The sequence below is a fragment of the Hyla sarda genome, chromosome 4 (genome assembly GCF_029499605.1).
Source record: "Hyla sarda isolate aHylSar1 chromosome 4, aHylSar1.hap1, whole genome shotgun sequence".
Taxonomy (NCBI): domain Eukaryota; kingdom Metazoa; phylum Chordata; class Amphibia; order Anura; family Hylidae; genus Hyla; species Hyla sarda.
Window position 1 is genome coordinate 232,887,403 of NC_079192.1, and position 11,812 is coordinate 232,899,214.

The 11,812-nt window shown below is 47.1% G+C and overlaps 1 protein-coding gene across 4 annotated transcripts in view; it reads right to left on the bottom strand.

Moving 5' to 3' along the window:
• LOC130369044 (transcriptional regulator QRICH1-like) overlaps nt 1–11,576 on the bottom strand; it is a 90,535-nt gene extending 78,959 nt beyond the window's left edge. For 2 of the 4 annotated variants that reach the window (XM_056573729.1, XM_056573727.1), the window contains exon 1: nt 10,950–11,576. The gene's annotated coding sequence lies outside the window, so the exon portion shown is untranslated. Of the gene's footprint in view, nt 1–10,575; nt 10,929–10,949 lie in introns of those variants that run through there. The other 2 variants (XM_056573728.1, XM_056573726.1) reach the window with 1 other exon arrangement.
• Between the last annotated feature and the right edge of the window lie 236 nt (nt 11,577–11,812).

The following is an 11,812-nucleotide window of genomic DNA, read 5'->3' on the forward strand; positions in this document are numbered from 1 at the left end:
GAGTAGTTGATTTAAAACAGCTAGAGGCTCAGTTTTGGAAACAGTGCCATACGAGACGTTTTTTATTTTTATTTTGTGTAGTGTAGTGCTGGGAGTTTGAGCTGCGGCGAAAAATTTGTTGCATCTCAAACTTGCAGCGGAAAACTCACTGTAAACCCCCGCCCGTGTGAATGTACCCTGTACATTCACATGGTGGAGAGGGGGGGGGGGTGTAAACCTCCAGCTGTTGGAAAACTACAACTCCCTGCATGTACCATCTCTCAGTGCATGCTGGTGGTTGTATTTTTGCAACAGCTGGAGGCACATTGGTTGCGAAACACAGTTAGGTAACAAACTATGTTTCACAACCAGTGTGCCTTCAGTTGTTGCCAAGGGATCGACCGATTATCTGTTTGGCCGATATCGGACGATATTCACTATTTTTGACATTATCGGTATCGTCAATTACCTTGCTGATATGCAGATAATGCCCCGCCCTCCCGGCAAGAGACCACCAGCGCCACCGCCCCATTGCCTCCCCCATCCACGGTTTTATAAATTACCTGTTCCCGGGGACCAGGGTCCACGCTACTTCTAGCTCCTGCAACGTCCTGCGACGTCCTGCGCAGTACAATCACGAGTGACGTCCTCAACGCGACATCACCGTCAGTGCGCAGTGACAGCTCAGGACGCCGCCGGAGCCAGAAGTAGCACGGACCCCGGGCCCGGGAACAGGTAATTATAAAACCGGGATGGGGGAGGCAATAGGGCAGCGGCAGTGGTGGTTGGACTAGGGAGGACCCGAGGACAGGCAGAGGGAGAGAAGCGGGCGGCGGCAGTGGTCTCTGGCCCTGCAAAAGCCGCTGCAGTTCATTGATTTAAAGCGCCCGGAATATCGGTATAAGTTATCGGCTATCGGCCTGAAAGGTCACAGATTATCGGCATCGGCCCTAAAAATAAAAAATAAATCAATATCGGTCGATCCCTAGTATGAGGGCTTGTTTTTTGCGCGACCAGTTGTCTGTTGTAATGCCATCAGTCACTTTGCCATAAAATGTATGGCACAACAAAAAAATACTACTTGTGTGGGGAAATTAAAGAGAAAACCGCAATTTTGCAAATTTTGGAAGGTTTCGTTTTCACGCTGTACAATTTACGGTAAAAATTACATGTGTTCTTTATTCTTTGGGTGAATACGATTAAAAAGATACCCATGAGAACATATTTTTTATATACAAAAAAATAAAAAATAAATCGCAAACTTTTTAACCAAATTAGTACATTTAAAATCCCCCTATTTTAAAGACATAACTTTTTCATTTTTTTCGTATAAGCGGTGGTATGAGGCTCATTTTTTGCGCCATGATCCGTACTTTTTATTGATACCATATTTGCTTATATAAAACTTTTAATAGATTTTTTATTAAAAAAATCTTGGGAATAAAATGTTATGTATATAATTTTTTTTTTAACACTTTTTGGGGGGTGAAATAGGGAAAATGGGACAGTTTACGTTTTTATTGGGGGGGGCTTTTGAAAATTTTTTACTTATTTTTTACTTATTAGGACATAGCACTAGGGCTGAGCGGTATGACCAAATATGTGTATCATGGTATTTTTTTTTTAACTTACGGCGGTTCCAAAGTATATAATGGTATTTTCACACACACACACACAAACACAAACACCCCCCGCCCCGCCAATCTTGTGACCCGCGCGGTGTTCGGCGACACACACACACACACACACACACACACACACACACACACACACCACGTGACCCACCAGCACTGTTCTGCTCCCCCCCAATTAATGATCAGCCCAGCGGGGTACTACTCACAGATGTCACCTTCTAGCACTGCCCTCCTCCTCTTTGTGGGGGGCCGCCGGCGATGGGACTCACTGTACGCCAGTGGTCTCCAACTTGCGGACCTCCAGTTGTTGCAAAACTACAACTCCCAGCATGCCCGGACAGCCAATGTCTGTCCGGACATGCTGGGAGTTGTAGTTTTGCAACAGCTGGAGGTCCGCAGGTTGGAGACCACTGCTGTACGTTGTATCCCTATGCCCGGGATGCAAAAGATACAGAAAATAAACTTTAAACTCATCTATGTCGGCCACATGCTGGGGACTGGAATTTCAGACAGCCGTCAGACTATCACTGGCCGGAGCGATGTCCCGCCCCGGCCAGTGATAGGCTGAGCCCACTGTCATGTAAGGAGCTCTGGCCAGCTTCTTACATGACAGTGGGCTCAGCCTATCACTGGCCGGGGCGGGACATCGCTCTGGCCGGTGATAGGCTGACGGCTGTCCGAAATTCCAGTACCCAGCGTGTGGCCGACATAGGTGAGTTTAAAGTTTATTTTCTGTATCTTTTGCAGCCCGGGCATAGGGATACAGCTTACAGCAGTGGTCTCCAACCTGCGAAACTCCAGCTGTTGCAAAACTACAACTCCCAGCATGCCCGGACAGCCGTTGGCTATCCGGGCATGCTGGGAGTTGTAGTTTTGCAACATCTGGAGGTCTGCAGGTTGGAGACCACTGGCATACAGTATAGAGTTCCAGCACCCGGCGGCCCCCAACAAAGAGGAGGAAGGCAGTGCTCGAAGGTGACATCTGTGAGTAGTACCCCGCTGGGCTGATCATTAATTTGGGGGGGGGGGGCAGAACAGCGCTGGCGGGTCACATAGGATTAGTTCGGGGACAGCGCTGCTCTGGGCTGATAATACATTCCCAAGGGGGAGGGGCCCAACCGGTATTGCGGTAGGGGGGAAAATTCATATTGTGCAGCCCAAAAAATTCGGTATGAACTAGTATACCCCCCCAGCCCTACATAGCACTGATCAGTATTATCGGTCATCTTCTGCTCTGGTCTGCTCGATCGCAGACCAGAAGAACCGTGGAAGGCAGCAGAGGCAGGTGAGGGGACCTCTGTCTGCCGTTCTGGATTATCGGTTCCCTCGGCAGCGCTGCGGGCGATCAGATCATCCATTTTAGTGACCGCAATGCTGCAGATGCCGTGATCTGTAATGCTCACGGCATCTGAGTGGTTAATGGCGGACATCCACAGGATCATGGATGTCCGCCATTACCGGAGGGTCCCTGGCTGCCGCGCATGACCTGAGCATCGCTCCGATGCTTGCGGCTATGTATAGGACGTAAATGTACATCGTGGTGCATTAAGTACCAGCTCACCAGAACGTACATTTATGTCCGGCGTCATTAAGGGGTTAAATAAATTAAGTAAAAAAAAAAAAAAAAAATTCCCATTTCCCAACTAAACCCTATGGGGGACATTTATAAAACCTTGCTTTAGTCCTCTTGTTTTTATTTTATTTTTTTTCTTCGACTGCTGTTTTGCTTAAGTGAGAAATTTATTTTTATGTTGCACTGCCTTAATAAATTTGTCGCGCGTAAGCAAAATCTTGAAATCTGCCACAGGTAAGCAAAAGTAGGCGAGGTATTTTAGTAAGGCTAGATTTCCACTGAGATTTTTTCCCACCAGCGTTTTTTCTGGTGTTTTTCCTGGTGTGTGGAAACGCCAAAATTTGTCCCTTTTTTCACTGTCTTCAGGTACCACTCTGTGGGTTGGATGCAGAGCGCCCGGTCCACAGAGTGTAAGGAGATGAGGAGTGATGTACAGCATCACTACTCACCTCCCTGGCCGCATAGTATACAGGGGGCATAGTGTACCCCCGTGTACACTGTATATACTGTATACTGCCCAAAGGGGCTATAGGAGCAGGGAGTCCTGTCAGTCTGGTGACAGGATTCCCAGCTCCTATAGCCCCTTTGGGCAGTATACAGTATATAAAGCTATCTATAGATAGCTGTATATAGTGTATACAGAACAGGAGGTCCACTTACCTTCCTCGTTCCTGAGCCCACCGGATCCATGTAGCTCCGCCCCCTAGTGATGACGTCATTAGGGGGCAGAGCTACAACAGGATCCAGGCTGGTAAGTCTGAAGCTCTGTTAACATTGTTCGTTTTGGATAATGTGAACAGACCCTTCTGCCAGTGTCTTCCCAGACAGGGAGACTCCAGCTGTTGCTAAACTACAACGGCTGTCTGGGCATGCTGGGAGTTGTAGTTTTGCAGCAAAAGCGCTGCGGAATCTGTAGGCGCTATATAAATAAATAATAATAATAATTGGATGCTCCCTGTTTAGGTAGAAATTGCATTATGGGCGCTCTCCCCTGAGGAGAGCACAAAAAATGTCCTAACCCATTTTTTTGTGTTTTTTTTTCTTCTCGTTTCAGATCAGTGTATGCAGAGGATTACTGCGGATTCGATGGATTACGACGGATGAACTGGATTTTTTTTTATTTTAATAAAATGGTTAACGAGGGCTGTGGGGGAGTGTTTTTGTAAATAAAATAATTTTTCCAATGTGTTGTGTTTTTTTTTTTTTTTTTTTTTTTTTATAGAATTTTCAGGCTTAGTAATGGAGGCTGTCTAATAGACTGAATCCATTAATATGCCATGGCTTAGCGTTAGCCCCAAAAACGGCTAGCGCTAACCCCCAATTACTACCCTGGTACCCACCACCACAGGGGTGCTGGGAAGAGCCGGTGCCAACAGGTCTGGAGCGTCAAAAATGGTGCTCCTGGGCCTAGGTGGTAACAGACTGGCGTTATTTAGGCTGGGGAGGGCCAGTAACAATGGTCCTCGCCCACCCTGGTAACGTCAGGCTGTTGCTGCTTGGTTGGTATCTGGCTGAGAATGAAAATACGGGGAACCCTATGCGTTTTTTATTTTATTTATTTATGAAGGGAAAAAAAAAAACGCATAGGGCTCCCTGTATATTCAGTATCAGCCAGATACCAACAAAGCAGCAACAGGCTGACGTTACCAGGGTGGGCGAGGACCATTGTTACTGGCCCTCCCCATCCTAAATAACGCCAGCCTGTTACCGCCTAGGCACGCCATTTTTGACGCTCCAGGCCTGTTGGTACCGGCTCTTCCCAGCAGCCCTGTGGCGGTGGGTAGCGGGGTAATAATTGGAGGTTAGCGCTAGCTGTTTTTGGGACTAACACTAAGCCCTGATATAGTAATGGATTCCGTCTATTAGACAGCCTCCATCACAAAGCCTTTGGCTGTCTGGGCATGCTAGGGGTTTTAGTTTAGCAACAGCTGGAGTCTCCCTGTCTAGGAAGACACTGGCAGAAGGGTCTGTTCACATTATCCAAAACGGACAATGTTAACAGAGCTTCAGACTTACCAGCCTGGATCCCGTTGTAGCTCCGCCCCTAATGACGCCATAATTAGGGGGAGAGCTACACGGGGACTGGAGGGAGGTAAGGGGACTTCATCTTCTGTATACACTATATACAGTTATCTATAGATAGCTGTATATATTGTATACTGCCCAAAGGGTTAACCTACAATGTCCAGCAGTGTAAGTTAACTCTTTCCTTGCCGGGCTGGCTTAGCGCACAGCTCAACAAGGGGTTAAGTGAGCCAGCAATGTGTATACTGTATACACATTGTAGGCTCACTGTAAGTTCTTGCTGGGCAGTAGATATACAATGTATACCTACGGCTCAGCGTCAGCTGTTCTCCCAGCTCTGTAGCACTGAGAACAGCTGATCCCGACATTCACATCAGGAGGATCGCAGCGGGTGTCAGGAGGAGTGACATCCGCTGTGATTTGGCCCTTACTGCAGGTACTACTGCTCCCGACATGGACCACACACTGCTCCATGCTGGGAGTTGTAGTACCTGCATTAATAGACAGATCACAGCGAATTTCACTCTGTGATTCTCCTGTATAATGTATAGATGCGGTGGCCACCCGAATCTATACATTATACAGGAGGATCGCAACTAGCCATCTGTCTATTAGTACAGGAACTACTACTCCAATCATGGATCAGTGTGTTCAATGCTGGGAGTAGTAGTACTACCTAAAAAATAACACACACACACACACACACACACACACTACATTTTTATTATTGTCGGCTACATTTTTAGTGCCTTACCCGTACACATAAATTGATCCCTGTTTAAAAATGAATAAAAATGTTGTTATAAAAAAGATAAATTTCGTTAAATACAATTTTTTCTATCACTACTGTATCTTTTTTTATTATTATTTTTAAATGGTACACTACCAAATTTTTTTTTTAAAAGGTATCTCACTTTTTTGGATCGCTAAAGTCCAAAAAAGATTAAAAACCTAAGCCAGGATTTTCCTGGGATTTTCCTGGAGTAAATGTAAGCAAACTTTTACTTTATTGTGACTTTTTTGCGACATTCGCATTTTATAACTACCGTAAGCTGATTTGTGAAAGTTGCTTACAAAAGCTGAAATCATTATTTTTGCTTTTCTCGCTCTGAAGGATTGTCGCAAAGAAAAGTATGTAGTCGCAACTGCGACTTTTTAGCGACAAATATAATAAGAAAAAAAAACGGCTAAACACTTATGAATGTCCCCCTATATTATCACCCAAACCTGTACATAATAAGTATTGCCGTGTCCATTATGACTTATACAATAAAACAATAATGGTATTTATCATGCACGGTAAACATCGTCAACAAAAAAATGTAAAAACAGCAATAAAATAATTAAAAAAAAGACCAAAAGGTAGCATGAATCGGAAAAATGTTACCATTAAAAAAAATACAGCTTGTCACACAAAAAATAAGCCATTACACAATGCGGTTGTACGAAAAATAAAAAAGTTATGGCTGTCAGAGCAGGACAACACAAGAAAGAGTAAAAAGGATTTTGTTGAAAAAAGGAAAAAAGGAAAAAAGGAAATTGGGTATGGCCCGACTGCACCGACCCACAGAATAAAAAACATAATTTTTACCATACAGTGAATGCCACAAATAAAAAATTTTCACAAAAAAAAAAAAATGCTGCACAAACAAAGATTTACCACTAAATCTTACAATATAGGGCTGGGCGGTATACCGGTTCATACCGAATACCGAAATTTTTGTCCTGCACGATATGAATCTTTCCAACACTGCAATATCGGTTGGGCCCCTCCCCCTTGGGAATGTATTATCCACCCAGCGCAGCGCTGTCCCCACATCGGGGAACTAATCCTATGTGACCCGCCAGTGCTGTTCTGCTCTCCCCCCCCCCCCCCACCACCAAATCATGTGACCCGCCAGCGCTGTTCTGCTCCCCCCCCCCCCCCCCAATTAATTATCAGCCCAGCGGGGTACTACTCACTCACACGTATCACCCGAAAGCTCTGCCCTCCTCCTCTTTGTTGCGGGCCTCTGGAACTCTATACTGTACGCCAGTGGTCTCCAACCGGCGGACCTCCAGCTGTTGCAAAACTACAACTCCCAGCATGCCCAGACAGCCAAAGGGCATGCTGGGAGTTATAGTTTTGCAACAGCTGGAGGTCCGCAGGTTTGAGACCACTGCTGTATCCCTATGCCCGGGCTGCAAAAGATAAAGAAAATAAACTTTAACTTACCTACGTCGGCCTTACGCTGGGGACGGGAACGTCGGACAGCCGTCAGCCTATCACCGGCCGGAGCGATGTCCCGCCCTGGCCAGTGATAGGCTAAGCCCACTGTCATGTAAGGAGTAGGGATCGACAGATATCGTTTTTTTAGGGCCGATACCGATAATCTGTGGAGGTTAGGGCCGATAGCCGATAACTTATACCGAAATATCGGTATAAGTTATCGGCTATTTACCCCGGGCGCTTTAAATCAATGAACTGCAGCGGCTTTTGCGGTGCCATAGACCGCCGCCGCCACCCGCTTCTCTCCCCCTGCCTGTCCGGGGGTCCTGAGTCCTATCACCGCAACCACGACCGCCGTCCCCCACACCACACCGCCCCGGCCCCATTGCCTCCCCCATCCCCGGTTTTATAAGTACCTGTTCCAGGGGTCCACTCTACATCTGGCTCCGGTGGCGTCCTCCTGAGCTGTCACTGTCACGTCACTGCGCACAGCGTAACGCAGGACAGCATACAGCATACAGCAGTGGTGTCCAACCTGCAGACCTCCAGCTGTTGCAAAACTACAACTCCCAGCATGCCCGAACAGCCGTTGGCGGACCCCAACAAAGAGGAGGAGGGCAGTGCTTGCGGGTGACACGTGTGAGTAGTACCCCGCTGGGCTGATCATTAATTGGGGGGGAGGGGGGGGGGAGCAGAACAGTGCTCGCGGGTCACATGATTTGGAGGGGGGTGGGGTGGTTTTGAAAGAAATACCGTTTTATACCGTGGAACCGCCATAATTTACAAAAATACCGTGATACACATATTTGGTCATACCGCCCAGCTCTAGTACAATATGTCACGAAAAGACTGTCAGAATCACGTTGCTAGGTAAAAGCATGTCAAAGGTATGACCATTTAAAGAGACAGGCCAGATTTGAAAGATTAGGCTTGGTCATTAAGGTAAAAACAGGCAGCCTCCTTAAAGGAGTACTCCAGCACGCACTTTTTTCCTTTTATTCCATCCGGGCTGCAAAATAAAAGAAAACACACTTTCTCTTACCTGCCTAAGCTCCCCCGATGCTCCGGTACAGGTGTTCCGTCCCCGGGCTGTATTCTTCTTACTTCCTGTTAGCCCGGCACGTCACACGGAGCTTCAGCCTATCACCAGCCAAGGCGGGGCATCGCTACGCCCGGTGATAGGCTGAAGCTCCGTGTGACGTGCCGGGCTAACAGGAAGTAAGAAGAATACAGCCCGGGGACCGAACACCTGTACCGGAGCTCCGGGGCTCGTTGGCAGGTAAGAGAAAGTGTGTTTTCTTTTATTTTGCAGCCCGGATGGGATAAGAGGAAAAAAGTGCGCGCCGGAGTACTCCTTTAAGGGGTTAATATACAACATGTTTCAAATGTATTTCAGAAATGTCTGCATTCAATGAGACTGAATAAGAGTATGGTACAATAAGGAATTGGTGTGGAATTGCACATTGGAATTCCGTGGTGTGAACCTTTAACTTTAGTGTGAATGGGTCTTCTGTGGACCCATTCATACTGCGGAATTTCAGCGGCAGCAAACTCCACCGCTAAAATTGATCTGCCGGAAGAGTGAACCTGTTCATTCTTTACATTGAATTCCATGAGCACTGTATAGCTGTCAATGGTGACGGTGCAGGTCCTACCGCAGAAGGATTTCGGTGGAGGCCGCCAGATGGAATTCCATCAAAATTAATAAATATATTTACACAGTGCAAATCTGTGGCAGAAATTTTTGTCACTCATTTTTTCCCCCCTGTGGCAAGCACATGGATTTCTGCAAGCCAGTTTCCAGATAAAAGTAACCGTTGCAGAAATATTTTCAACAAAATTAGAGTACAGATTAAGATTTTATTTTTTACCAAAAGCTACGGTTTCCAGTCAAATTTATTTCAAGAGACCAACATGAAGCTACAGGGCTGAACATGTCACATTTGCTGTTTTTTCTGCAAAACACAGAAACCAGTCCGATTCAGAGGATACCCATTTTTCCTTTATACCTCTCTCTGGCCTCGTTTACGTTGTCGTCGGACTCCGCTATTCAGAGTTGTGTCCAAAATTACCGGATCACCGACGGACCCCATGCAAGTAAATAGGGTCCATTGGGACCAGATAGCCGTTTGCATCCGACTTACATCACTTGACACTCCGTTTGAAATCTGTTCATGGATTCGGGTACAAATGGGGAGATTTTTCATAACCTGTCCAGAGGAAAAGTTGCCGAGTTGGCCATTGCAACCAATCAGATCGCTTCTTTCATTTTTAAAGAGGCCTTTTTAGAAATTAAATAGCGATCTGATTGGTTGCTATGGGCAACTCAGCAACTTTTCCTCTGGACAGGTTATGATAAATCTCCCCCCAATGATATAGAAAGCAGCGCTCTCTCATGCCACTTTTTACATGTCTTTATGAAGCTCTCCTCAAGGAGAAACATTACCTCTTTGGATCTGGGTAAAAGATGCATCAAAACAGTGTGAACGTAGCCCAATAGTGATCTCATCTAATACTAAAGAATAAAAACTGCACAGCATTGTGAACCAGCACAAAAGCTGTATCATTGATGGCGATCTCTAGTGATCACCAAGAAGGTATTCTTATTAAGAGCATACATTTCCTCCATAGCCATATGTTCCATCTTGTCGCTGTGCTATGACATTCCATACAATCACATTAACAGGAACTTTTCCTAATATTCTACGGATCTACAAGTGTGAACATTCATAAGAACACGTCAAATGCCGGCACTGAAATCCCAGCCCCAGGGTGCCCTATAATGTGCCCAGCCTGGCAGCTCTGCGGGGGCACAGCCCATTCTATTCCGGTTACTAATCGTCTCCCAGCAGAACAAACAAGCTGGGCTCAAGATGGAGCGGATGGCGGCTCTGCACGCAGCCGTCTCTTATTTCCAGGAGGAAACTTTGAGAGGATGCGGAGCGCAGACCTCGCCTTCAGCCGCTATGACAGCGAATGGCCATGAATTTCTCCCCCTCCTCCTCCCTAGTTCTGGTCTTTAACCCTTTCCTTTAAACGGGCCTCTGCTGTGACCGCTGCGTGTGAACGGAGCAGCCGGAGTGGCAGGGAGAGGGATGCACCAAGCCGCTGAATCACTGCCGCCTGCTCCGGGGCTGGAGACGTGACTGATTTACCTCTTTGTTGTTTCCGGGGTGGCTGCGGCTTCCCGGGAGTGTGAGCAGCCTCATGTACGCACAGAGGAGGGGGCAGCAGGAGCAAGCTGCTGAGGACGGCAATGCCCGGAGTCCGCCTTCTCCCGCAACTGTCTCGCACACACTCACAGTCACCGCTGTCAAAGGCGGCGGGAGGTCCGGGGCGCGCCGGCAGCCATCTTGCTTTTACCCACGAACTCCGACCCCGAATAGTCAGTTACAGGGGCGCGCCTCCAACGTCACTACACCAGACAACGGTACGGCGCGCGCTCCCGACACACGCAGCAGCAGCCTGAATAGTCGGGAACGGCGGTGACAGCTTTCTATAATACAATGCACTGAGGGGAAAGCGCTACCTCACGACTCTACATCTCGGCTCGTCTGTTACTGCGGCCCACCGGTCCTGAGGACATTGCGGCGCCCCGCGTACACCGTGCTCGAGCGCAGCGTCGTGTGGAGTAGAGGCGCGCCACCTCACAAGGCGCCAGTCACGTCCGCAGTTAGGCCCCGCACTAGTGCCCGCAGAAAGGCGGCTGGGTGCCCACCTCAGCTCTCACTCGCTGGACCTCCAGTCAGGATTCCCTCATCCTTTCCTTGTAGGATCAGTTTCCAAAGAATGGAATTCCTCCTAATAGATAAAAAACGTAAAATGTCGCCCTAAGGCTGTGCATTCCCATCTGAAAGTGCGTTCACACGTGCGTATTTTTTACTTTTGCTGCAGATTTGCTTCTGCAGATTTTGCTGCCCATTAAAGTCAATGGGCAGCAAAATCTGCAGCAAAAATACGCACATGTGAACGCACCCTTAAACTCCTATTAAGTGAGGAAATCTGGAAACATGGCCATGAGCTCTATAAAATAGGGCTGCATTCACATCACGGTTTGTGCATTCATCGAGTTTATATCCTTCTATCCTTGAAAATCCTATACTGTATTTAGACGTATTCATTGACGCATGATAAAAAGGAATCCAACACATACAGTGTTTACGTTTTTGCTTGATTTTTTTTTGTCAGATGTTAAATCATGGTTGACCACGATTTTTAATCTCACATCAAAAATGGATTTCAGTCCAGACTAGGAAGCGTGCACAGATGCCCATCATTAACTCTTCAGATAGTGCGATCAATATTCATCGCAGCATCTTAACCCCTTAAAGGGGTAGTCCAGTGGTGAAAAACTTATCCCCTATCCTAAGGATAGGGGATAAGTTTGAGATC